This window comes from Sycon ciliatum, chromosome 2 (genome assembly GCF_964019385.1).
Source record: "Sycon ciliatum chromosome 2, ocSycCili1.1, whole genome shotgun sequence".
Classification (NCBI taxonomy): domain Eukaryota; kingdom Metazoa; phylum Porifera; class Calcarea; order Leucosolenida; family Sycettidae; genus Sycon; species Sycon ciliatum.
The window spans coordinates 33,279,311-33,304,586 of NC_088644.1; the positions used below are offsets into that span (position 1 = coordinate 33,279,311).

The 25,276-nt window shown below is 48.4% G+C and overlaps 2 non-coding genes across 2 annotated transcripts; both read right to left on the minus strand.

Annotated features, from left to right (window-relative positions):
• Positions 1–1,688: 1,688 nt before the first annotated feature.
• Positions 1,689–1,794, minus strand: LOC135811013 (U6 spliceosomal RNA). The gene has a single exon (XR_010552488.1). It is a non-coding gene; the product is annotated as a U6 spliceosomal RNA (small nuclear RNA).
• A 9,430-nt stretch (positions 1,795–11,224) lies between these two features.
• Positions 11,225–11,330, minus strand: LOC135811014 (U6 spliceosomal RNA). Its single transcript, XR_010552489.1, has one exon. It is a non-coding gene; the product is annotated as a U6 spliceosomal RNA (small nuclear RNA).
• Between the last annotated feature and the right edge of the window lie 13,946 nt (positions 11,331–25,276).

Consider the following 25,276-nt stretch of genomic DNA (forward strand, 5'->3'; position numbering starts at 1 on the left):
GAGGCTCCTAGAACGGATAAATCCCTGCAAAGCCATATGCAGTGATGTCATCCGTGGGTGTTTGCTAATGGCTTGCGCTGAGCAGTTGCCTTGGTTGGTTGGTTGGTTTATTTGAATTCGCACAATATACGGGAACTAAGCCCAATGATATAAAGGCGAATGGATAAGACGCATTTAGAAAAGAGAGGACAGGAATTAGAAAATTACGAAAGAAGAAGTATCTGACACAGGAGTCAAGCGGGTATCAGGGGTGACGGGGTGGTCGAGAAGAGCTAGAGGGAGGACTAGTCTGAGCAACAATATGGTAGGTCATTATGCTAAACCTTTCCTGTCTTGCTATGGTCCGAACGTCATCCGGCAGCAGGTTCCAGTGTGCAGATCCTGCGACGGACGGCCGAGAAGCGCCAGAGCGAGTGGAGGATGGCTGACTGAGCAGACCACTGGACCTCTGATGACGGGTTCTCCTGCCAGGAGATCTGACGAACAGTACAGACAACGTGGCACTAGCTTTCCCGTGAAGGCACCTCCAGGCAAACACTAGTACAGTCAACTTCGCTAATAACGACTGCGGATATAACGACAATTCGCGAATAACGACCGAATTTCCATGCCCAGAGCAAAGTCCCATCTAACTGTATACATTTAACTTCGGATATAACGACTATCTGAATAACGACAATTCGCGTATAGCGACATGCTTTTAGTGCCCCGAGGTCATATTCACTGCTTGAATAACGACTTTCTGGGCTTTTGACAGCTATTTCAAGTACCTGTCAGTCAAGTACATGTACCTGTCATGCAGAAGTACCAGAACCTTTGGTGATGGATATTATTCATAATTAATAATTATTATAAAGGCACACATGCAAGAAAATGCAGCCAAGGGGGAGGGGGCTTTTTCTTCCTTTTTTATGTTGGCTTCAAAATTGTTGGATTTACCAGCACACCTATATGTATACAATGTACATGTAGTGGTACATGATTGTACAGTAATCATCATACATGTACATGTACATGTCTCTGGCCCTGTATCTACTGTATCAAAAAGGCATAATATTATTATTAATTTTTTCAATTAATTTCCCTTGCATATTGAATTTTTAGTTCCTTTCAACTGCAATATGAAAATAAAGTACACATTGACATAGAGCAAGAAAAGAGCTTGATTTTGATATGCATGTCATACTATACAAAATATGGGTTCACATACATTCAAATGGGACTTCGGTTATAAGGACACTTCGCGAATAAGGACACTTTTCTGATGCCCCGCCGAATGTCGTTATTGGCGAAGTTGACTGTAGTAGCTTGCGCTTGCCGAGTTCGCCTATCCGGTGCAAGCCGTGCTGCACCAGTAGGGGATGCACGGTTGTCTAGGGTGGATGGCCGTCGATAGTTGATAACATTTGGTGTACATTTGCAGAATGATTCATAGACCCTTTTCTCAGTTTCTCATTAAAAAAATCCGTTTGCGGGTTTTACGCCTCCCCACTTTGTAGGCCTACTATACTTGATGTCATAGGCACCTCAAAATTCACTTCCTCATCTTGTACTGTCGCAGATATACGAATCTCAAAATTGTTTCATCAAACTTGAACAAAACCGATATAGTGAAGAACAAACATCTTTCAAGTACCATGCCCGGCGCCCGCATGGTGCCAAACACTTCACTGTAGCCTGGACTGGCAAAAAATATGGAACGCTTCACGAATTTGCGTGTCATCCTTGCGCAGGGGCCATGCTAATCTTCTCTGTATCGTTCCAATTTTAGTATATGTAACACCGAAGTGATACAACATTATTATCATCAGGGGTGGCTTATATACTGCCTACGCCTTTGCAACGGGGGTATGATCAGGAAACCCGTTACGGACAATACGAATGGACACTATAGTTATTATAACCTAGGAATTTAGCGAATGCATGATCTGCAAACAAGAAAGATTTCCTTGGCTTGTGGTGTCTCGCGCGATGCCCGCCTACTGCGTCGTCATGGCAACTGCCAGTGTAAACCAATCACAGGTCAGAATGTTTTAAAAGTTGCTGTTCACTTAGGGCATGAATGGTGTATATTTTGTAGACAGCATCCACGATTCTTGGTAGCAGCCTACCCAAAAATTTCATATGGCATTCAATTGACCGTAACTTTGGTGTCTTTCCATGAATTTGAGTGAATTTTTCACCACACACTCCTGCCACTATGCTGGCCCTCTGGACATGATTTACAAGTTCTTCCGCCTCACTGACAGGCTTTTGAGGCCGGAAAAATTCCGGCATAGTGCGACGGTGTAGGCCTCGACCAAATATGCTAAAAAAAGAGCATATTATGCTCGTCGCATATCAGGGAAAACGTCCATAATATGCCAAAGATTTAGCAAGATATGCAAAAAGATATGCCAAAATATTCCAAAATATGCTCGACATAAGCAGGAAGTGTAGATCATTTCAGTAAAATTACAACCTTGGAATAGTCAATGGCTTCGCGGCTATCATGCTTATGGTGCAAATCAAAACACATGCGGAATTGTATGGATGGGGTGTGTCCCCAGCAACAGTAGCGATAGTGTTCATCCATGGGGAAATGTAGCAAACGCCTCAACCATTCCCGGCAAATTTATCCATAAAAGGCATTTCTGAACGCATTTTGTTCATAATATGAATGTTTTGTCCTCATTTTCTTCAGAATATTTGAATTATATGCTGGCTTCATTCCAATATTCCCTTTGTCGCTCAATATGCCATATATGAACTGTCTCACAAAATATGCTGAAATATGCGCAAGCATATTTGGTCGAGGCCTACCACGGTGTGCGAGCCACCCAGGAGCCAACAAAATGCATTCACAAGTTTTTTCACATTTTCTTGCCCATTCTGTCCGTGCGCGGGACCCAAACCTAAAAAAATGTCCAGAAGCAGCCATGGGTGGTGGGATAGGGCCCCTCAACGTGGCCCTGGAATCTGTCACTACAGCACAAGTGGGCGTTCTCTCACAGACTCCCACAGACCAAAGTCAATTTTTTAATTTTTGAAGGTTTAGGGCGTGCTACGAGATCGTACCTTTGATACAACATCCAGTACTGGTATGGGACCTCCACAGCAAGCCATTTCCACAGCGCTGCAAACCAAATCCAGGATACCCTCAAAACTCGGCAAAGACTACCACTCACGTTCCACTACTGCCTAGTACTGACTCCTACCTGACTACTTGACACGACTCAAACTTGCCAAAGTCACTAAATCAACGTCAACTACAATCATCAAGCCACATATCTGCAACGTACGTCACGAGGGTGCTGGCAAATGTCCTGCTACACGGCGGTGGGCTTCGCCCGCCGCCGTGCAGCCCAGTACGTGGCTAAAACACGTGATTTTTTTGGACTTTTTTTGGACTTGGAGCAAAATTCTGCACACATTCGCGTGTTTCCAAGAGCGCAGCGTGGAGAGGTGGACGGTTAAGATTTATCGTCACTGTGAATGTAAAAACTCCCTAAACATTTTGGTTATAACATTGATTGTTTTGGTTTCCTAATTTAGTGAGGACTTTCAACTGATAAGTGTCACGACATTTCTCGCTACACATATCCTGGCACACACTGAGACCTAGACAGCATTAGCAACAACACACAATGTTTTTGCCAGCTAGCTGGCCTCTGCGTACACCACAGACACACCCACACACCACAGAAAGATACAGATCACAGTAGTAGTGTGGTCTTTGTTCACTCACGGTGGAAGATGGAAGAAGAGCTTAGCATTGTGTATACATGAGCAAGAAGAAGGGCATGCCACCTCACACATATACATGTATACATGTACACGTATGTACCAGACCAACATGATGCAAAAAGTGAACCGCTGTGGGGAATGGGGCCGCCGGATAATTAACCAGCCCGAAGCTGGCGGAAAAAACCTCAGGACCCCGGCGGAGGCACAACCCTGAGGAAAAACCGGTTAGAATAACCGCATAAGATAAATGAACAAAACGTAGCCTGCAGGACCTATCCAGAAAGGAGAATAAAGGGGAGGGCGGGTGGGAAACTACAACGAAAAGAGAAAGACCACGATGAAGAGAAAAGTTTGAGAACATGATTCTACCATAAAATCACTTTAATGTTCAGCGATGGAGCTTGCAATCACATTTTGAGCAAAGCCAAGGTGTTCATTGATCTCATTGACCACTTGGTCCATGTTCACACGTTCAGCTGCTTTGTGTCGTATCAAATAAAAAATCAGCTTGTTCGCACAATGGGGCAGGCTAGAAGTAGACAAGCCTATGAATTTGAGAGGCTCAATATATGAACGGCTCTTCATAAGGCCATTCACCAATATGAAATCCATGTACAATTCGTCACGCGGTACAGCTTCACTCCATAATGAGTGGAAGCTTCGCCGAGTCATTACTTCTAGAATGCACAGTCCAAACCTCCAGGAGTCTGCTGATGGATTTACCATCACCCAATCGTGTCCTGTGTGGGCTAGGTCCAGGCGTGGGAAGAGTTCAGGCGGTCTATATGCAGGCGTATCATCCATATGGCACCTATTGATGAACTCGCCTGCAAATTTAGCAGAGCCTAGGTCGATCAACTTCGCGATCCTTGTGCTGTCGGCTCGCATGCTAACGCAGAAGTTTGAAGTCTTTACGTCAGAATGCATAATACCCAGAGAGTTGAGGAATTGAAGACCTTGAGCAGCATCCCGCAGTAAACCGAGTCGCTCATTATCATGCAGCAGAGTGCTGGGCATCTGCGCTAGTGAGCCTTCTGGAAAATATTCAAGTTCAAAACCATGGTAGCTATTGAACATATACCAATAAGGCTTGCAGGTTGCAATGAACCGATCTCGTTTGTTCTGTCGAATTTCTTCCTCGCATCTCTGTACATACTGGGTAATCGGCAGTTCTTTATACAACAATTTCCTTCTGTACCTCTCTCCAACACCAGGATAAATCTTGCGTAGTTTCAGCACGCTTGTAGTTCCAGCTGTTCCTGTTTCCACCTTGAGGACACGTCTTCTTTCTGTAGCATAAATGCAGTAGCCTGGAACCTCCATTTCCTCCACATCAGTAGTTGCGATAGTAATAGTTGTGCCGAAGTGGCATATAGACTTCGCTCGTGCCAACTTATCCGCGTCTACAAAGTTCTTGCTAAACTTTGTGAAATATTCCTCGAAGAAGGACTCCTCCACCGTGCGCGGATATTCCGTTGCCATTACTTCTACTGCTTGTATTCCTGCTGACATTGCCTGGTCGTTATTAACTCCTCAGAAATACTTTCCCTCCAACGGGAGCAGAAGGGAACAGCAGCACGTCACGTTTCAAAACCTATCTTCAAATCACGCTCGGGAGAGTTCGCAAAGGCTGCTGCAGCGTGACGGAATACTCAACAAGCGAAGAGAAAAACTCTGTCTCTCACCACTAACTCAAATGCAAAGCGAAGAGAAAGAGTTTGGTCGCGCCTCGGTATTTATGCTACATCTTTGAAATGCTCCACCCGGCAGCGTGCAGTTGCAGCAACGGTGCACACTTACGGCAACGGTGCGCACTTGCAGCTTCCACACCACGGTCGGCACGGAGGCAGGAGGAGTGGCTGCCCACCTAACTGTGGACGCTAAGGACCTCACCCTAGTCACAACTGAGAATTATTATTTCTGGCCAAGGCCCCTGTACGCGAGGCCATGGCACAGCCAAGACTGGCTCCACAGCAGTCGAACGACACGTGCAGGCGAATATGCAGAGGACATGTGCCACATGGCATGAGGTCGTGGCCTAGGCAGGCCCAGAATGTTATGGCTTGAATGTTCGGTTAACGTAGGAGTTAACCGTTGTTAACAGTCACGTACCATTGCTTCGCTGTTGCCGTGTTGCATAACCCTCCTTAGTGGATTACGTGTGTGCACAATCTTGCTCTCTCTACATACTGCTGTGTATCATAGACTACATGCCCACGCTCTGCGCATGCGCAGATTTCCTGTGCGCACAACAGAACTTGCTGTCTTTCCAGTTTCTTTGCCTGCAGAGTGCAGTCAGCTTTCAAATTCTGAACTCAAAAATTCTGATTTTTGATTTGAGTTTGCCCCCGTCCCGCTTCAGAGTGTTAGTCCTAGTTCTACCGATTGGCTGCCGTCTTTAGTGTTCGCTTTCCTTGTTCTCTCTCAGCTCAGTCCCGTCACACTACGTGTCTTCAGCGGCCAGAGATTGTTTGAGTATTACATTCTCACGATGGCTCGTTTCTCGACCAGACAAAAGACGCCATCGGCCAGAGTGGCAGCTCAACCTTCGGATACAGGACGTAATGTGCGTGTGCGGCGAAATCCTGTTCGTCTTCAACCGCCCAGAACTCCAATACCTCCCCACTCGGATTCTGTTGTCTCCGACGTTGCGCCGTCAGTTTCTTCTGCCGCCGCCTTGAATGTGCCAGGCCCCTGATCCCGGGGCGGCAACTCAAACTTCGGCTGCAGGCAGTAATGCGCGTGCGAGGCCGTTTACTCGCAGTTATTAGTATCCTAATCTATTACTATGTGCTTCCATAGCTTTTACTATGTTCTTCCATAGCCACTTCTACGCTAAGCCTTCGCCGTCATTTTATTGGTTCGTCATCCCGTTTGAATGTGCGAAGTGAAATAAAATAAAAAAAACCAACCAACCAGGCCAACTCCTGTTCGTCGTCAACCAACCGGGACTCCATTATCTTCCTCCGCGGCCTCTGTTGTCTCCGACGTTGCGCCGTCAGTTTCTTCTGCCGCCGCCTTTGAGTGTGGCCCCTGATGTACTTGCTTCGGCTGTTTCTCAGGTCGTCGGCCAGGTCCTCCAGCCCCTGATGGAGCGAGTAGAGCAGTTGGAATCTGCTGCAGCCGTCGTGCCGCCTGTCAACTCCAGCTCCGTTCATGCATTGGGCCATCCGCCGGCTGCTCGTCCCTCGCTCTCTGTACTACCTGACAAACTCCTCGGGCGAATTGAACGCTTCGAGTTTATTGATTTCGACGACCTCCTCCCGGACCAGCTGGGTGTGGAGGCCGATGTGGTTCAGCTAGCTGTGGGGGCTAACCGCTCTGTCCAACTTGTACAGAAGCCAACACAGGCCCAGCACCGCCATGTCCACGATGTAGCGTCATGGCTCGCGGCGTTTACTGTCTACACGAGAGTAATTGTGGCGGCGGCTCCAGATAGGGCAAATGATTTGCTGGCGTATCAGGCCACTATTCTGGATGCAAATAACTCGTATCATGTGGACGTATGGCTAAGTTCTGACAGGCGTTTCCGGCACGCCATAGCCTCCCAACCACTGTCGTACGACTGGGCCATCATCGACTCTAATTTGTGGCAGTCGTCATTCACCAGCCGTGGTCGCCCGCCATGTTCGCGCTGTTCTCTGGTGCACCCAGTGGCCCAGGCCCGATGTCCCTTTAGACCAGGGCCTCCATCCGACGGCGCTGGGAGTGGAGGTCCGCCGCAGTCCAGCGCGCCAACCCATCTTGGGAAGCTTATCTGCCGCAACTTCAACAGGGACCAGTGCAACAACTCATTCTGCTATCGTGCCCACGTGTGCCTTCAATGCCGCGGGAAGCACCCAGAAGTCAAATGTGGCAGGGGACAGTCCGCCACCTCAGCGTCTGCTCCGTAAACATTCTGTGGATACCCCATCAATGTTAGCCGATTAGCCGGGCTCCTTAACCGTCACTCTGATCACTCCTTCTCTCACTTTGTGTTGCATGGGTTGTGTGACGGTTTCACGATAGGCCATTCTGCTGCTATATCTGGTTGCGTTCTCAAACGCGAACTCGTCTCACTCCTGGGCCCCCTCTCGTTCGCTTCCAGAGCAATTCCGGCCCCCCGTACATTCTTCCGCCCCCTGTATGACCTCGACAAGGCTACATCTGAGATGTCATCTCACCGAATGCTGCATCTGTCAGCCAAAGGCAACCTGAGCTTGTGGCACCAGACTGTCAACATGGACCGGAAAGTCATTTTTCCTGCTAGAGAAGTGGATGCCCAGCGCTGACCTCCAGTCGGAAACCGACGCAAGTTGCACCATTGGATTTGGAGCCTTCTTCAATGGTCACTGGTTCAGAGGTGACTGGTCCCCGCAGCAACTGGAACTAAGCATTACCTACAAGGAGCTCTTCGCCATTGACGTGGCCTGCGCCACTTGAGGGATCGAGTGGCTGCGCGTGGAGTTTCAGTGCGACTACCAAGCTGTCGTGGAGTGCCTGAAGACGGGCACGAGCCGGTCTCCTGCAGTCATGGCACTCATCCGCACCCTGTACTCAATCTGTGTGAAGCACAATTTCCTGATCCGAGCATCGCACCTGCCAAGAATTTCCAATACCATCGCTGATGCCCTGTCCCGGAACAAGATGGATGCTTTCAGGACCATTCCTCCTACAGCTGCGGAGCGGCCTGACACCATGGTCCAGCTGATCACTGAGTAAGTGCAAAGACATTCACTTAGGATGCAGATAGCGTTCTCTGTCGATCCTAATCCACAATATCAGTCTGACTTTATGCCTCTAGAACAACGCTCTTGTGCAATACATACTTACCATCTATATTGGCTGTTATCACCCGCTATCTCCTCTGGCCCTAATGCGAATGTCGGCATGGGCACTCCTCCGCAACTGGCCTCTCGCGCACTACTATTAAACTCGCATGGGTCATAAACCGCTCCTGCTCAACGCAGGCCGACCCACCAACTCGCATGGGTCACAAACCGCTTCTGCTCAGCGCAGGCCGACCCACTTGGTCATATATAGCTCCTGCCCTCGGAAGGCCGACCACACGATTCGTTAACGCGCACTCAATTGAGGCCAGCTACTCTGCCCGACATTCCCAGTCTTCCAAACTCACTCTCGTGTCTTTTGGTGTGTCGCGTCCTGCACACGTGTGTGTCTACTCTATACTCTAGCATGGGGAGTAGGATGTTAATCATATTATTTCATGGACTGCACCTGACGTGTAGACTCGCTTGTTCATGCTTGCTCTGTGACGCCCCGACGGCCTAAGGGCTATGGGCTTGTGATGATGATGATGATGATGATGATGATGATGATGTGCCACATGTATGGTTTTGAGCAGCTCGTCCATGAGCCAACTCGTGGTCGCAACACCTTGGACCTCGTGATGTCAGATTTACCAGGCAGAATCGTCACGCCTGCTGGGCATCTGCGCCAGTGAGCCTTCTGGAAAATATTCAAGTTCAAAACCATGGTAGCTATTGAACATATACCAATAAGGCTTGCAGGTTGCAATGAACCGATCTCGTTTGTTCTGTCGAATTTCTTCCTCGCATCTCTGTACATACTGGGTAATCCGCAGTTCTTTATACAACAATTTCCTTCTGTACCTCTCTCCAACACCAGGATAAATCTTCCGTAGTTTCAGAACGCTTGTAGTTCCAGCTCTTCCTGTTTCCACCTTGATGACACGTCTTCTTTCTGTAGCATAAATGCAGTAGCCTGGAACCTCCATTTCCTCCACATCATCAGTAGTTGCGATAGTAATAGTTGTGCCGAAGTGGCATATAGACTTCGCTCGTGCCAACTTATCCGGGTCTACAAAGTTCTTGCTCAACTTTGTGAAATATTCCTCGAAGAAGGACTTCTCCACTGCGCGGATCTTCCGCTGCCAGCTGCTGCAGCGTGATGGAATACTGAACAAGCCAAGAGAAAAATTCTCTCTCACACCACTAACTCCAATACAAAGCGAAGTGAAAGAGTTTTGTCGCGCCTTGGTATTTATGCTACATCTTTGCGTGGCTTTGCCGAGCTTAATTCAGCTACACCAGGTCATGACATGTTGGTTTTCTCGAATGGTACTAAGTCTTGACAAAGCAGTTGAAGTACAATTCGAATCAGCGCAACAGCTAATTGCTCTGGACGATGACGAGACCAGTAAGAATTAGATACTTGACTATACCAACCAAAAGAATGGAAAAGCTGACAGGATTTTCTTTTCTACTTGTCCCGAGCCGTACCTTCAAAGACAGCTAGCGTGATGTGTTTTTTGCCGGCCCTATGACTCCCTACAGTCAAGGCTAAGGACCACTAGAGAGGTTAAGTCGCACGTAATCCGTGTGTACCTGACGTATGTGTACCACCGCTGAACCAAAGTCCAACCGAGCTTTGTTGATTGGCAATAGCCGACGTTACGTGCGACATCACAGAAGTCTCCAACGCCTACCACAGCATTGTAAGTGTCCCGTCAGCCACAGCTTCACATTCGTGTTGGTGCACAGCCGCAAGACTCTATGCTGACCTTGCAGTCAACCACCTCAGATGACGTCAAGCTCCTTGGAGGCTCCTAGAACTGATAAATAATTCCTGCGAAGCCATATGCAGTGATGTCATCCCTAGTTGTTTGCTACGTGCTTGCGCTGAGCAGTTGCCTTGGTTGGTTGGTTGGTTTATTTTAATTCGCACAATAAACGGGAACTAGGCCCAATGATATAAAGGCGAATGGATAAGACGCATTTAGAAAAGAGAGGACTGGAATTAGAAAATTACGAAAGAAGAAGTATCTGACAGAGGAGTCAAGCGGGTATCAGGGGTGACAGGGTGGTCGAGGAGAGCTAGGGGGAGGGCTAGTCTCAGCAACAATATGGTAGGCAACTTTTGCTAAACTTTTCCTGTCTTGCTATTGTCCGAACGTCATCCGGCAGCAGGTTCCAGTGTGCAGATCCTGCGACGGACGGCCGAGAAGCGCCAGAGCGAGTGGAGGATGGCTGACTGAGCAGACCACTGGACCTCTGATGGCGGGTTCTCCTGCCAACAGATCGGACGAACAGTACAGACAACGTGGCACTAGCTTTCCCGTGAAGGCACCTCCAGGCAAACACTAGTAGCTTGCGCTTGCCGAGTTCGCCTATCCGGTGCAAGCCGTGCTGCACCAGTAGGGGATGCACGGTTGTCTAGGGTGGATGGCAGTCGATAGTTGATAATATTTGGTGTACATTTGCAGAATGATTCATACTCATAGACCCTTTTCTCAGTTTCTCATTAAAAAAAATCCGTTTGCGGGTTTTACGCCTCCCCACTTTGTTGGCCTACTATACTTGATGTCATAGGCACCTCAAAATTCACTTCCTCATCTTGTACTGTCGCAGATATACGAATCTCAAAATTGTTTCATCAAACTTCAACAAAATCTATAATAGTGAAGAAAAAACGTCTTTCAAGTACCATGCCCGGCGCCCGCATGGTGCCAAACACTTCACTGTAGCCTGGACTGGCAAAAAATATGGAACGCTTCACGAATTTGCGTGTCATCCTTGCGCAGGGGCCATGCTAATCTTCTCTGTATCGTTCCAATTTTAGTATATGTAACACCGAAGTGATACAACATTATTATCATCGGGGGTGGCTTATATACTGCCTACGCCTTTGCAAGTGGGTATGATCAGGAAACGCGTTACGGACAATACGAATGGACACTATAATTATAACCTTGGAACTTAGCGAATGCATGATCTGCAAACAAGAATGATTTCCTTGGCTTGTGGTGTCTCGCGTGATGCCCGCCTACTGCGTCGTCATGGCAACTGCCAGTGTAAACCAATCACAGGTCAGAATGTTTTAAACGTTGCTGTTGACTTAGGGTATGAATGGTGTATATTTTGTAGACAGCATCCACGATTCTTGGTAGCAGCCTACCCAAAAATTTCATACGGCATTCAATTGTTGGTTGGTTGGTTGGTATAATTATTTTATTTTACTTCGCCAGAATGAACAGGCATTGCTGCCTTCTTGCCTGGACAAGTGGATTGTCCAAGCTCTCACAAAAAGACGAAGAAAGGAAAGAAATATTACATGAGAGTGTGAAGCATGCAATCTTATAAAATAAAATAAAAAAATAAAATTTCCATGAGAGTGTGACGCATGCATGATGAGAGAGGAGAGATAGATATAGATAGAGAGAGAGAGAGAGAGACTGCTTTATTGCCTGGACAAGTGAACTGTCGAGGCTCTTACAAAATGATCAACAACAACAGCAACGGCGACAACAACAGCGACAGCGACAACAACAACAGACCAACAACAACAGCAACGGCAACACCACAGCAGCAGCAGCAACAACAACAAGAGAGAGAGAGAGAGAGAGAGAGAGAGAGAGAAATAGAGAGAGGGAGAGAGAGAGAGAGAGAGAGAGAGAGAGAGAGAGAGAGAGAGAGAGAGAGAGAGAGAGAGAGAGAGAGAGAGAGAGAGAGAGAGAGAGAGAGAGGAGAGGAGAGAGACGCTTTACTACCTGGACAGGGAATTGTACAAGCTGTCACAAAATGACCAACAACAACAACAACAACAACAACAACAACAACAACAACAACAACAACAACAACAACAACAACAACAACAACAACAACAACAACAACAACAACAACAACAACAACAACAACAACAACAACAACAACAACAACAACAACAACAACAACAACAACAACAACAACAACAACAACAACAACAACAACAACAACAACAACAACAACAACAACAACAACAATAACAACAACAGAGAGAGATAGATAGATAGATAGAGGGAGAGAGAGAGAGAGAGAGAGAGAGAGAGAGAGAGTGTGTGTGTGTGTGTCAGAGACAGAGAGAGGGGGGGGGAGGAGGAGAGATATGCGGATTGTTAAAATGGATTTCGACATGAAGTTAGGTACAGAGAATGTTAATATGGGTAAAGGCTGGGCAAGTCGAGAGCCGTGGCTAGAGCTTTAAATGTCTGCCAATCACCTTCCGTACGGACTGCAACTGGGAGAGCATTCCACAGAATGCTGCTAACAAACTGAATTGAACGACGTCCAGCAGGACCAGGGAGGAACGGAACTCTCAGCAGGCTTGACACTTGACCCCGTGTCGTCCTCAGCTGAGGTGTGGCAGGGTCGTTGATCGGCACGAACAGATTCTTTAACAGGGGACTTGTCTTGTCATTTAAACATTTGAAAACGAAGATGGCAAGCTTCTGGAAGAGAAGCTGTGGCAAGCTTTGCACACCCAGTAGCTCGAGAAGGGGGGCAGTTGGGACCAGAGTCCTTTGCTGCAGGGTCGCTCTGACACCGGATTTTGACAGGCGGTGGAGTTTATCCAGGAGCTGCTTGGAAAGACTGCAGAAGAAACAGTTGGATCCATAGGACAGATGAGCCTGTATCATGCTGACATACCAGACTTGGCGTGCTCTTAGGCTCAGGGACCTGCCGTGTCGCCATAGCTGTCCAATTACTGGCCCGATCTTGCGTGTTACATGGCTGATATGTGCCTGCCAGGAGAGGTCATTGTCGATTACAACACCCAGGTATTTCGCAGATGTTGTTGATTCCAGGGATTGTCCTCGACAACGTACGTGTTCTTGAACATCAGCACCGCCTCTTGGCTTTACAAACAGAACTTGGGTTTTCTGGGCATTCAGAAGTAGGCCGATGTCATCTAGCCACTTGGCGAGGTTGGTCACTGCAGACGACAGAGACTCGCAGACTTGCTTGGGACACGCGTTGGAGCAATCGAGAGCGATGTCATCAGCGAATTCCTGATCTGCCACATCCGGAGGCATCGTTGACTTGACGTCAGCAGTGTAAATTACAAACAGGAGTGGGCCTAAGACACTGCCCTGCGGAACACCGCGAGAGCAAGGAACAGTCCCTGACAACTGATCCTGCAATTTGATCTGCTGTGTCCGGCCAGACAGGTAACTGCAGAACCAGTTGAGTGCAGTTCCCGAGATGCCTAGCTTAAACAGTTCGGTAACGAGTCGCTCATGCCTGACGCGGTCAAAGGCCTTTGACATGTCGACAAACACGCTGCCGGTATACTTGCGCTCTGCCCGTGCCATTTGCCATCGATCAACAGCATACGTTAAGGCATCTTCTGTGGAGTGAAGCTTTCGGTAGGCGAACTGACCGTAACTTTGGTGTCTCTCCATGAATTTGAGTGAATTTTTCACCACACACTCCTGCCACTATGCTGGCCCTCTGGACATGACTTACAAGTTCTTGCGCCTCACTGACAGGCTTTTGAGGCCGGAAAAAATTCCGGCATAGTGCGACGGTGTAGGCCTCGACCAAATATGCTAAAAAAAAAGAGCATATTATGCTCGTCGCATATCAGGGAAAACGTCCATAATATGCCAAAGATTTAGCAAGATATGCAAAAAGATATGCCAAAATATTCCAAAATATGCTCGACATAAGCAGGAAGTGTAGATCATTTCAGTAAAATTACAACCTTGGAATAGTCAATGGCTTCACGGCTATCATGCTTATGGTGCAAATCAAAACACATGCGGAATTGTATGGATGGGGTGTGCCCCCAGCAAGAGTAGCGATAGTGTTCATCCATGGGGAAATGTAGCAAACGCCTCAACCATTCCAAACTCATCCATAAAAGGCATTTCTGAACGCATTTTGTTCATAATATGAATGTTTTGTCCTCATTTTCTTCAGAATATTTGAATTATATGCTGGCTTCATTCCAATATTCCCTTTGTCGCTCAATATGCCATATATGAACTGTCTCACAAAATATGCTGAAATATGCGCAAGCATATTTGGTCGAGGCCTACCACGGTGTGCGAGCCACCCAGGAGCCAACAAAATGCATTCACAAGTTTTTTTCACATTTTCTTGCCCATTCTGTCCGTGCGCGGGACCCAAACCTAAAAAAATGTCCAGAAGCAGCCATGGGTGGTGGGATAGGGCCCCTCAACGTGGCCCTGGAATCTGTCACTACAGCACAAGTGGGCGTTCTCTCACAGACTCCCACAGACCGAAGTCAATTTTTTAATTTTTGAAGGTTTAGGGCGTGCTACGAGATCGTACCTTTGATACAACATCCAGTGCTGGTATGGGACCTCCACAGCAAGCCATTTCCACAGCGCTGCAAACCAAATCCAGGATACCCTCCAAACTCGGCAAAGACTACCACTCACGTTCCACTACTGCCTAGTACTGACTCCTACCTGACTTCTTGACACGACTCAAACTTGCCAAAGTCACTAAATCAACGTCAACTACAATCATCAAGCCACATATCTGCAACGTCACGAGGGTGCTGGCAAAAGTCCTGCTACACGGCGGTGGGCTTCGCCCGCCGCCGTGCAGCCCAGTACGTGGCTAAAACACGTGATTTTTTTGGACTTTTTCTGGACTTGGAGCAAAATTCTGCACACATTCGCGTGTTTCCAAGAGCGCAGCGTGGAGAGGTGGACGGTTAAGATTTATCGTCACTGTGAATGTAAAAACTCCCTAAACATTTTGGTTATAACATTGATTGTTTTGGTTTCCTAATTTAGTGACGACTTTCAACTGATAAGTGTCACGACATTTCTCGCTACACATATCCTGGCACACACTGAGACATAGACAGCATTAGCAACAACACACAAAGTTTTTGCCAGCTAGCTGGCCTCTGCGTACACCGCAGACACACCCACACACCACAGAAAGATACAGATCACAGTAGTACCGTAGTAGTGTGGTCTTTGTTCACTCACGGTGGAAGATGGAAGAAGAGCTTAGCGTTGTGTATACTTGAGCAAGAAGAAGGGCATGCCACCTCACACATATACATGTATACATGTACACGTATGTACCAGACCAACATGATGCAAAAAGTGAACCGCTGTGGTGAATGGGGCCGCCGGATAATTAACCAGCCCGAAGCTGGCGGAAAAAACCTCAGGACCCCGGCGGAAGCACAACCCTGAGGAAAAACCGGTTAGAATAACCCCATAGGATAAATGAACAAAACATAGCCTGCAGGACCTATCCAGAAAGGAGAATAAAGGGGAGGGCGGGTGGGAAACTACAACGAAAAGAGAAAGACCACGATGAAGAGAAAATTTTGAGAACATGATTCAACCATAAAATCACTTTAATGTTCAGCGATGGAGCTTGCAATCACATTTTGAGCAAAGCCATGGTGTTCATTGATCTCATTGACCACTTGGTCCATGTTCACACGTTCAGCTGCTTTGTGTCGTATCAAATAAAAAATCAGCTTGTTCGCACAATGGGGCAGGCTAGAAGTAGACAAGCCTATGAATTTAAGAGGCTCAATATATGAACGGCTCTTCATAAGGCCATTCACCGATATGAAATCCATGTACAATTCGTCACGCGGTACAGCTTCACTCCATAATGAGTGGAAGCTTCGCCGAGTCATTACTTCTAGAATGCACAGTCCAAACCTCCAGGAGTCTGCTGATGGATTTACCATCACCCAATCGTGTCCTGTGTGGGCTAGGTCCAGGCATGGGAGGAGTTCAGGCGGTCTATATGCAGGAGTATCATCCATATGGCACCTATTGATGAACTCGCCTGCAAATTTAGCAGAGCCTAGGTCGATCAACTTCGCGATCCTTGTGCCATCGGCTCGCATGCTAACGCACAAGTTTGAAGGCTTTACATCAGAATGCATAATACCCAGAGAGTTGAGGAATTGAAGGCCTTGAGCAGCATACCGCAGTAAACCGAGTCGCTCATTATCATGCAGCAGAGTGCTGGGCATCTGCGCTAGTGAGCCTTCTGGAAAATATTCAAGTTCAAAACCATGGTAGCTGTTGAACATATACCAATAAGGCTTGCAGGTTGCAATGAACCGATCTCGTTTGTTCTGTCGAATTTCTTCCTCGCATCTCTGTACATACTGGGTAATCCGCAGTTCTTTATACAACAATTTCCTACTGTACCTCTCTCCAACACCAGGATAAATCTTGCGTAGTTTCAGTACGCTTGTAGTTCCGGCGCTTCCTGTTTCCACCTTGATGACACGTCTTCTTTTTGTAGCATAAATGCAGTAGCCTGGAACCTCCATTTCCTCCACATCATCAGTAGTTGCGATAGTAATAGTTGTGCCGAAGTGGCATATAGACTTCGCTCGTGCCAACTTATCCGCGTCTACAAAGTTCTTGCTAAACTTTGTGAAATATTCCTCGAAGAAGGACTCCTCCACTGTGCGCGGATCTTCCGTTGCCATTACTTCTACTGCTTGTATTCCTGCTGACATTGCCTGGTCGTTATTAACTCCTCAGAAATACTTTCCCTCCAACAGGAGCACAAGGGAACAGCAGAACGTCACGTTTCAAACCCTATCTTCAAATCACGCTCGGGAGAGTTGGCAAAGGCTGCTGCAGCGTGACGGAATACTCAACAAGCGAAGAGAAAAACTCTGTCTCTCACCACTAACTCAAATGCAAAACGAAGTGAACGAGTTTTGTCGCGCTCGGTATTTATGCTACATCTTTGAAATGCTCCACCCGGCAGCGTGCAGTTGCAGCAACGGTGCACACTTACGGCAACGGTGCACACTTGCAGCCTCCACACCACGGTCGGCACGGAGGCAGGAGGAGTGACTGCCCACCTAACTGTGAACGCTAAGGACCTCACCCTAGTCACAACTGAGAATAATTATTTCTGGCCAAGGCCCCTGTACGCCAGGCCATGGCACAGCCAAGACTGGCTCCACAGCAGTCGAACGACACGTGCAGGCGAATATGCAGAGGACATGTGCCACATGGCATGAGGTCGTGGCCGAGGCAGGCCCAGAATGTTATGGCTTGAATGTTCGGTTAACGTAGGAGTTAACCGTTGTTAACAGTCACGTACCATTGCTTCGCTGTTGCCGTGTTGCATAACCCTCCTTAGTGGATTACGTGTGTGCACAATCTTGCTCTCTCTACATACTGCTGTGTATCATAGACTACATGCCCACGCTCTGCGCATGCGCAGATTTCCTGTGCGCACAACAGAACTTGCTGTCTTTCCAGTTTCTTTGCCTGCAGAGTGCAGTCAGCTTTCAAATTCTGAACTCAAAAATTCTGATTTCTGATTTGAGTTTGCCTCCGTCCTGCTTCAGAGTGTCAGTCCTAGTTCTGCCGATTGGCTGCCGTCTTTAGTATTTGCTTTCCTTGTTCTCTCTCAGCTCAGTCCCGTCACACTACGTGTCTTCAGCGGCCAGAGATTATTTGAGTATTATATTCTCACGATGGCTCGTTTCTCGACCAGACAAAAGACGCCATCGGCCAGAGTGGCAGCTCAACCTTCGGATACAGGACGTAACGTGCGTGTGCGGCGAAATCCTGTTCGTCTTCAACCGCCCAGAACTCCAATACCTCCCCACTCGGATTCTGTTGTCTCCGACGTTGCGCCGTCAGTTTCTTCTGCCGCCGCCTTGAGTGTGGCCCCTGATCGCGGGGCGGCAACTCAAACTTCGGCTGCAGGCAGTAATGCGCGTGCGAGGCCGTTTACTCGCAGTTATTAGTGTCCTATTCTCTTACTATGTGCTTCCATAGCTTTTACTATGTTCTTCCATAGCCACTTCTAGGCTAAGCCTTCGCCGTCATTTTATTGGGTCGTCATCCCGTTTGAATGTGCGAAGTGAAATAAAAAAAAACCAACCAACCAACCAGGCCAACTCCTGTTCGTCGTCAACAAACCGGGACTCCATTATCTTCCTCCGCGGCCTCTGTTGTCTCCGACGTTGCGCCGTCAGTTTCTTCTGCCGCCGCCTTTGAGTGTGGCCCCTGATGTACTTGCTTCGGCTGTTTCTCAGGCCGTCGGCCAGGTCCTCCAGCCCCTGATGGAGCGAGTAGAGCAGTTGGAATCTGCTGCAGCCGTCGTGCCGCCTGTCAAATCCAGCTCCGTTCATGCAGTGGGCCATCCGCCGGCTGCTCGTCCGTCGCTCTCTGTACTATCTGATAAACTCCGCGGGCCAATTGAACGCGGCGAGTTTATTGATTTCGACGACCTCCTCCCGGACCAGCTGGGTGTGGAGCCCGATGTGGTCCAGCTAGCTGTGGGGGCTAACCGCTCTGTCCAACTTGTACAGAAGCCAACTCAGGCCCAGCGCCGCCATGTCCACGATGTAGCGTCATGGCTCGAGGCGTTTACTGTCTACACGAGAGTAATTGTGGCGGCGGCTCCAGATAGGGCAAATAATTTGCTGGCATATCAGGCCACTATTCTGGATGCAAATAACTCCTATCATGTGGACGCATGGCTAAGTTCTGACAGGCGTTTCCGGCGCGCCATAGCCTCCCAACCACTGTCGTACGACTGGGCTATCATCGACTCTAATTTGTGGCAGTCGTCATTCACCAGCCGTGGTCGCCCGCCATGTTCGCGCTGTTCTCTGGTGCACCCAGTGGCCCAGGCCCGATGTCCCTTAAGTCCAGGGCCTCCATCCGACGGCGCTGGGAGTGGAGGTCCGCCGCAGTCCAGCGCGCCAACCCATCTTGGGAAGCTTATCTGCCGCAACTTCAACAGGGACCAGTGAAACAACTCATTCTGCTATCGTGCCCACGGGTGCCTTCAATGCCGCGGGAAGGACCCAGAAGTCAAATGTGTCAGGGGACAGTCCGCCACCTCAGCGTCTGCTCCGTAAACATTCTGTGGATACCCCATCAATGTTAGCCGATTAGCCGGGCTCCTTAACCGTCATTCTGATCACTCCTTCTCTCACTTTGTGTTGCATGGGTTGTGTGACGGTTTCACGATAGGCCATTCTGCTGCTATATCTGGTTGCGTTCTCAAACGCGAACTCGCCTCACTCCTGGGCCACCTCTCGTTCGCTTCCAGAGCAATTCCGGCCGCCCGTACATTCTTCCGCCCCCTGTATGACCTCGACAAGGCCACATCTGAGATGTCATCTCACCGAATGCTGCATCTGTCAGCCTCAGCCAAGGGCGACCTGAGCTGGTGGCACCAGACTGTCAACATGGAACGGAAAGTCATTTTTCCTGCTAGAGAAGTGGATGCCCAGCGCTGACGTCCAGTCGCCAACCGACGCAAGTGGCACCATTGGATTTGGAGCCTTCTTCAATGTCACTGGTTCGTAGGTGACTGGTCCCCGCAGCAACTGGAACTAAGCATTACCTACAAGGAGCTCTTCGCCATTGACGTGGCCTGCGCCACATGAGGGATCGAGTGGCTGCGCGTGGAGTTTCAGTGCGACTACCAAGCTGTCGTGGAGTGCCTGAAGACGGGCACGAGCCGGTCTCCTGCAGTCATGGCACTCATCCGCACCCTGTACTCAATCTGTGTGAAGCACAATTTCCTGATCCGAGCATCGCACCTGCCAAGAATTTCCAATACCATCGCTGATGCCCTGTCCCGGAACAAGATGGATGCTTTCAGGACCATTCCTCTTACAGCTGCGGAGCGGCCTGACACCATGGTCCAGCCGATCACTGAGTAAGTGCAAAGACATTCACTTAGGATGCAGATAGCGTTCTCTGTCGATCCTAATCCACAATATCAGTCTGACTTTATGCCTCTAGAACAACGCTCTTGTGCAATACATACTTACCATCTATATTGGCTGTTATCACCCGCTATCTCCTCTGGCCCTAATGCGAATGTCGGCATGGGCACTCCTCCGCAACTGGCCTCTCGCGCACTACTATTAAACTCGCATGGTCCATAAACCGCTCCTGCTCAACGCAGGCCGACCCACCAACTCGCATGGGTCACAAACCGCTTCTGCTCAGCGCAGGCCGACCCACTTGGTCATATATAGCTCCTGCCCTCGGAAGGCCGACCACACGATTCGTTAACGCGCACTCAATTGAGGCCAGCTACTCTGCCCGACATTCCCAGTCTTCCAAACTCACTCTCGTGTCTTTTGGTGTGTCGCGTCCTGCACACGTGTGTGTCTACTCTATACTCTAGCATGGGGAGTAGGATGTTAATCATATTATTTCATGGACTGCACCTGACGTGTAGCTGTAGTCCTTGCTAGCTGCTGCACGCGCTCCCTTGTTCATGCTTGCTCTGTGACGCCCCGGCGGCCTTAGGGCTATGGGCTTGTGATGATGATGATGATGTGCCACATGTATGGGTTTGACCAGCTCGTCCATGAGCCAACTCGTGGTCGCAACACCTTGGACCTCGTGATGTCAGATTTACCAGGCAGAATCGTCACGCCTGCTGGGCATCTGCGCCAGTGAGCCTTCTGGAAAATATTCAAGTTCAAAACCATGGTAGCTATTGAACATATACCAATAAGGCTTGCAGGTTGCAATGAACCGATCTCGTTTGTTCTGTCGAATTTCTTCCTCGTATCTCTGTACATACTGGGTTATTAACAGTTCTTTATGCAAGAACTTCCTTTTGTACCTCTCTTCAATACCAGGATAAATCTTGCGTAGTTTCAGCACGCTTGTAGTTCCAGCTCTTCCTGTTTCCACCTTGATGACACGTCTTCTTTCTGTACCATAAATGCAGTAGCCTGGAACCTCCATTTCCTCCACATCATCAGTAGTTACGATAGTAATAGTTGTGCCGAAGTGGCATATAGACTTCGCTCGTGCCAACTTATCCGGGTCTACAAAGTTCTTGCTCAACTTTGTGAAATATTCCTCGAAGAAGGCTGCGCAGATCTTCCGCTGCCAGCTGCTGCAGCGTGATGGAATACTGAACAAGCCAAGAGAAAAATTCTCTCTCACACCACTAACTCAAATGCAAATCTCTCTCTCTCTCTCTCTCTCTCTCTCTGTCTCTCTCTCTCTCTCTCTCTCTCTCTGTCTCTCTCTCTCTCTCTCTCTCTCTCTCTCTCCCTCTCTCTCTCTCTCTCTCGCTCTCCCTCCCCACCCACTCTTGGTGCGTCTAGGTGGCTATGAAGTCGAGACCCTAGGTCGGCGGAGCTCCCTAAACCTCACCACCACTGCCACGATTCAGGTTGTGCGTGCTTCCCCTAGCTGCATCTCATGTTTGGCATTAAGTGGTCTTTGAAAAAAAAAAAAAAAAAAGCGAAGTGAAAGAGTTTTGTCGCGCCTTGGTATTTATGCTACATCTTTGCGTGGCTTTGCCGAGCTTAATTCAGCTACACCATACCAGGTCATGACATGGTTTTCTCGAATGGTACTAAGTCTTGACAAAGCAGTTGAAGTACAATTCGAATCAGCGCAACAGCTAATTGCTCTGGACGATGACGAGACCAGTAAGAATTAGATACTTGACTATACCAACCAAAAGAATGGAAAAGATGACAGGATTTTCTTTTCTACTTGTCCCGAGCCGTACCTTCAAAGACAGCTAGCGTGATGTGTTTCTTGCCGGCCCTATGGCTCCCTACAGTCAAGGCTAAGGACCACTAGGGAGGTTATGTCGCACGTAATCCGTGTGTACTTGACGTGTGTGTACCACCGCTGAACTGAAGTCCAACCGATCTTTGTTGATTGGCAATAGCCGACGTTACGTGCGACATCACAAAAGTCTCCAACGCCTACCACAGCATTGTACGTGACCCGTCCAGCACAGCTTCACATTCGTGTCTGTGCACAGCCGCAAGACTCTATGCTGACCTTTCAGTCAACCACCTCAGATGACGTCAAGTTCCTTGGAGGCTCCTAGAACGGATAAATCCCTGCAAAGCCATATGCAGTGATGTCATCCCTGGGTGTTTGCTAATGGCTTGCGCTGAGCAGTTGCCTTGGTTGGTTGGTTGGTTTATTTTAATTCGCACAATAAACGGGAACTAGGCCCAATGATATAAAGGCGAATGGATAAGACGCATTTAGAAAAGAGAGGACAGGAATTAGAAAATTACGAAAGAAGAAGAATCTGACACAGGAGTCAAGCGGGTATCAGGGGTGACGGGGTGGTCGAGAAGAGCTAGGGGGAGGGCTAGTCTGAGCAACAATAATTATGGTAGGCAACTTATGCTAAACTTTTCCTGTCTTGCTATGGTCCGAACGTCATCCGGCAGCAAGTTCCAGTGTGCAGATACTGCGACGGACGGCCGAGAAGCGCCAGAGCGAGTGGAGGATGGCTGACTGAGCAGACCACTGGACCTCTGATGGCGGGTTCTCCTGCCAGCAGATCTGACGAACAGTACAGACAACGTGGCACTAGCTTTCCCGTGAAGGCACCTCCAGGCAAACACTAGTAGTAGCTTGCGCTTGCCCAGTTCGCCTATCCGGTGCAAGCCGTGCTGCACCAGTAGGAGATGCACGGTTGTCTAGGGTGGATGGCACTCGATAGTTGATAATATTTGGTGTACATTTGCAGAATGATTCATACTCATAGACCCTTTTCTCAGTTTCTCATTAAAAAAAATCCGTTTGCGGGTTTTACGCCTCCCCACTTTGTTGGCCTACTATACTTGATGTCATAGGCTCCTCAAAATTCACTTCCTCATCTTGTACTGTCGCAGATATACGAATCTCAAAATTGTTTATTCAAACTTCAACAAAACCTATAATAGTGAAGAAAAAACATCTTTCAAGTACCATGCCCGGCGCCCGCATGGTGCCAAACACTTCACCACGCCTACCACGGTGTGCGAGCCACCCATGCCCAGGAGCCAACAAAATGCATTCACAAGTTTTTTCACATTTTTTTGCCCATTCTGTCCGTGCGCGGGACCCAAACCTAAAAAAAAGGTCCAGAAGCAGCCATGGGTGGTGGGATAGGGCCCCTCAACTTGGCCCTGGAATCTGTCACTACAGCACAAGTGGGCGTTCTCTCACAGACTCCCACAGACCGAAGTCAATTTTTTAATTTTTGAAGGTTTAGGGCGTGCTACGAGATCGTACCTTTGATACAACATCCAGTGCTGGTATGGGACCTCCACAGCAAGCCATTTCCACAGCGCTGCAAACCAAATCCAGGATACCCTCAAAACTCGGCAAAGACTACCACTCACGTTCCACTACTGCCTAGTACTGACTCCTACCTGACTTCTTGACACGACTCAAACTTGCCAAAGTCACTAAATCAACGTCAACTACAATCATCAAGCCACATATCTGCAACGTACGTCACGAGGCAGCTGGCAAAAGTCCTGCTACACGTACACGGCGGTGGGCTTCGCCCGCCGCCGTGCGGCCCAGTACGTGGCTAAAACACGTGATTTTTTTGGACTTTTTGTGACTTGGAGCAAAATTCTGCACACATTCGCGTGTCTCCAAGAGCGCAGCGTGGAGAGGTGGACGGTTAAGATTTATCGTCACTGTGTCTGTGAATGTAAAAACTCCCTAAAAATTTTGGCTATAACATTGATTGTTTTGGTTTCCTAATTTAGTGACGACTTTCAACTGATAAGCGTCACGACATTTCTCGCTACACATATCCTGGCACACACTGAGATATAGACAGCATTAGCAACAACACACAATGTTTTTGCCAGCTAGCTGGCCTCTGCGTACACCACAGACACACCCACACACCACAGAAAGATACAGATCACAGTAGTAGTGTGGTCTTTGTTCACTCACGGTGGAAGATGGAAGAAGAGCTTAGCATTGTGTATACTTGAGCAAGAAGAAGGGCATGCCACCTCACACATATACATGTATACATGTACACGTATGTACCAGACCAACATGATGCAAAAAGTGAACCGCTGTGGTGAATGGGGCCGCCGGATAATTGACCAGCCCGAAGCTGGCGGAAAAAACCTCAGGACCCCGGCGGAGGCACAACCCTGAGGAAAAAACCGGTTAGAATAACCCCATAAGATAAATGAACAAAACGTAGCCTGCAGGACCTATCCAGAAAGGAGAATAAAGGGGAGGGCGGGTGGGAAACTACAACGAAAAGAGAAAGACCACGACGAAGAGAAGAGTTTGAGAACATGATTCTACCATAAAATCACTTTAATGTTCAGCGATGGAGCTTGCAATCACATTTTGAGCAAAGCCAAGGTGTTCATTGATCTCATTGACCACTTGGTCCATGTTCACACGTTCAGCTGCTTTGTGTCGTATCAAATAAAAAATCAGCTTGTTCGCACAATGGGGCAGGCTAGAAGTAGACAAGCCTATGAATTTGAGAGGCTCAATATATGAACGGCTCTTCATAAGGCCATTCACCAATATGAAATTCAAGTACAATTCGTCACGCGGTACAGCTTCACTCCTTTATGAGTGGAAGCTTCGCCGAGTCATTACTTCTAGAATGCACAGTCCAAACCTCCAGGAGTCTGCTGATGGATTTACCGTCACCCAATCGTGTCCTCTGTGGGCTAGGTCCAGGCGTGGGAAGAGTTCAGGCGGTCTATATGGAGGCGTATCATCCATATGGCACCTATTGATGAACTCGCCTGCAAATTTAGCAGAGCCTAGGTCGATCAACTTCGCGATCCTCGTGCCGTCGGCTCGCACGCTAACGCAGAAGTTTGAAGGCTTTACGTCAGAATGCATAATACCCAGGGAGTCGAGGAAATGAAGACCTTGAGCAGCATCCCGCAGTAAACCGAGTCGCTCATTATCATGCAGCAGAGTGCTGGGCATCTGCGCTAGTGAGCCTTCTGGAAAATATTCAAGTTCAAAACCATGGTAGCTATTGAACAT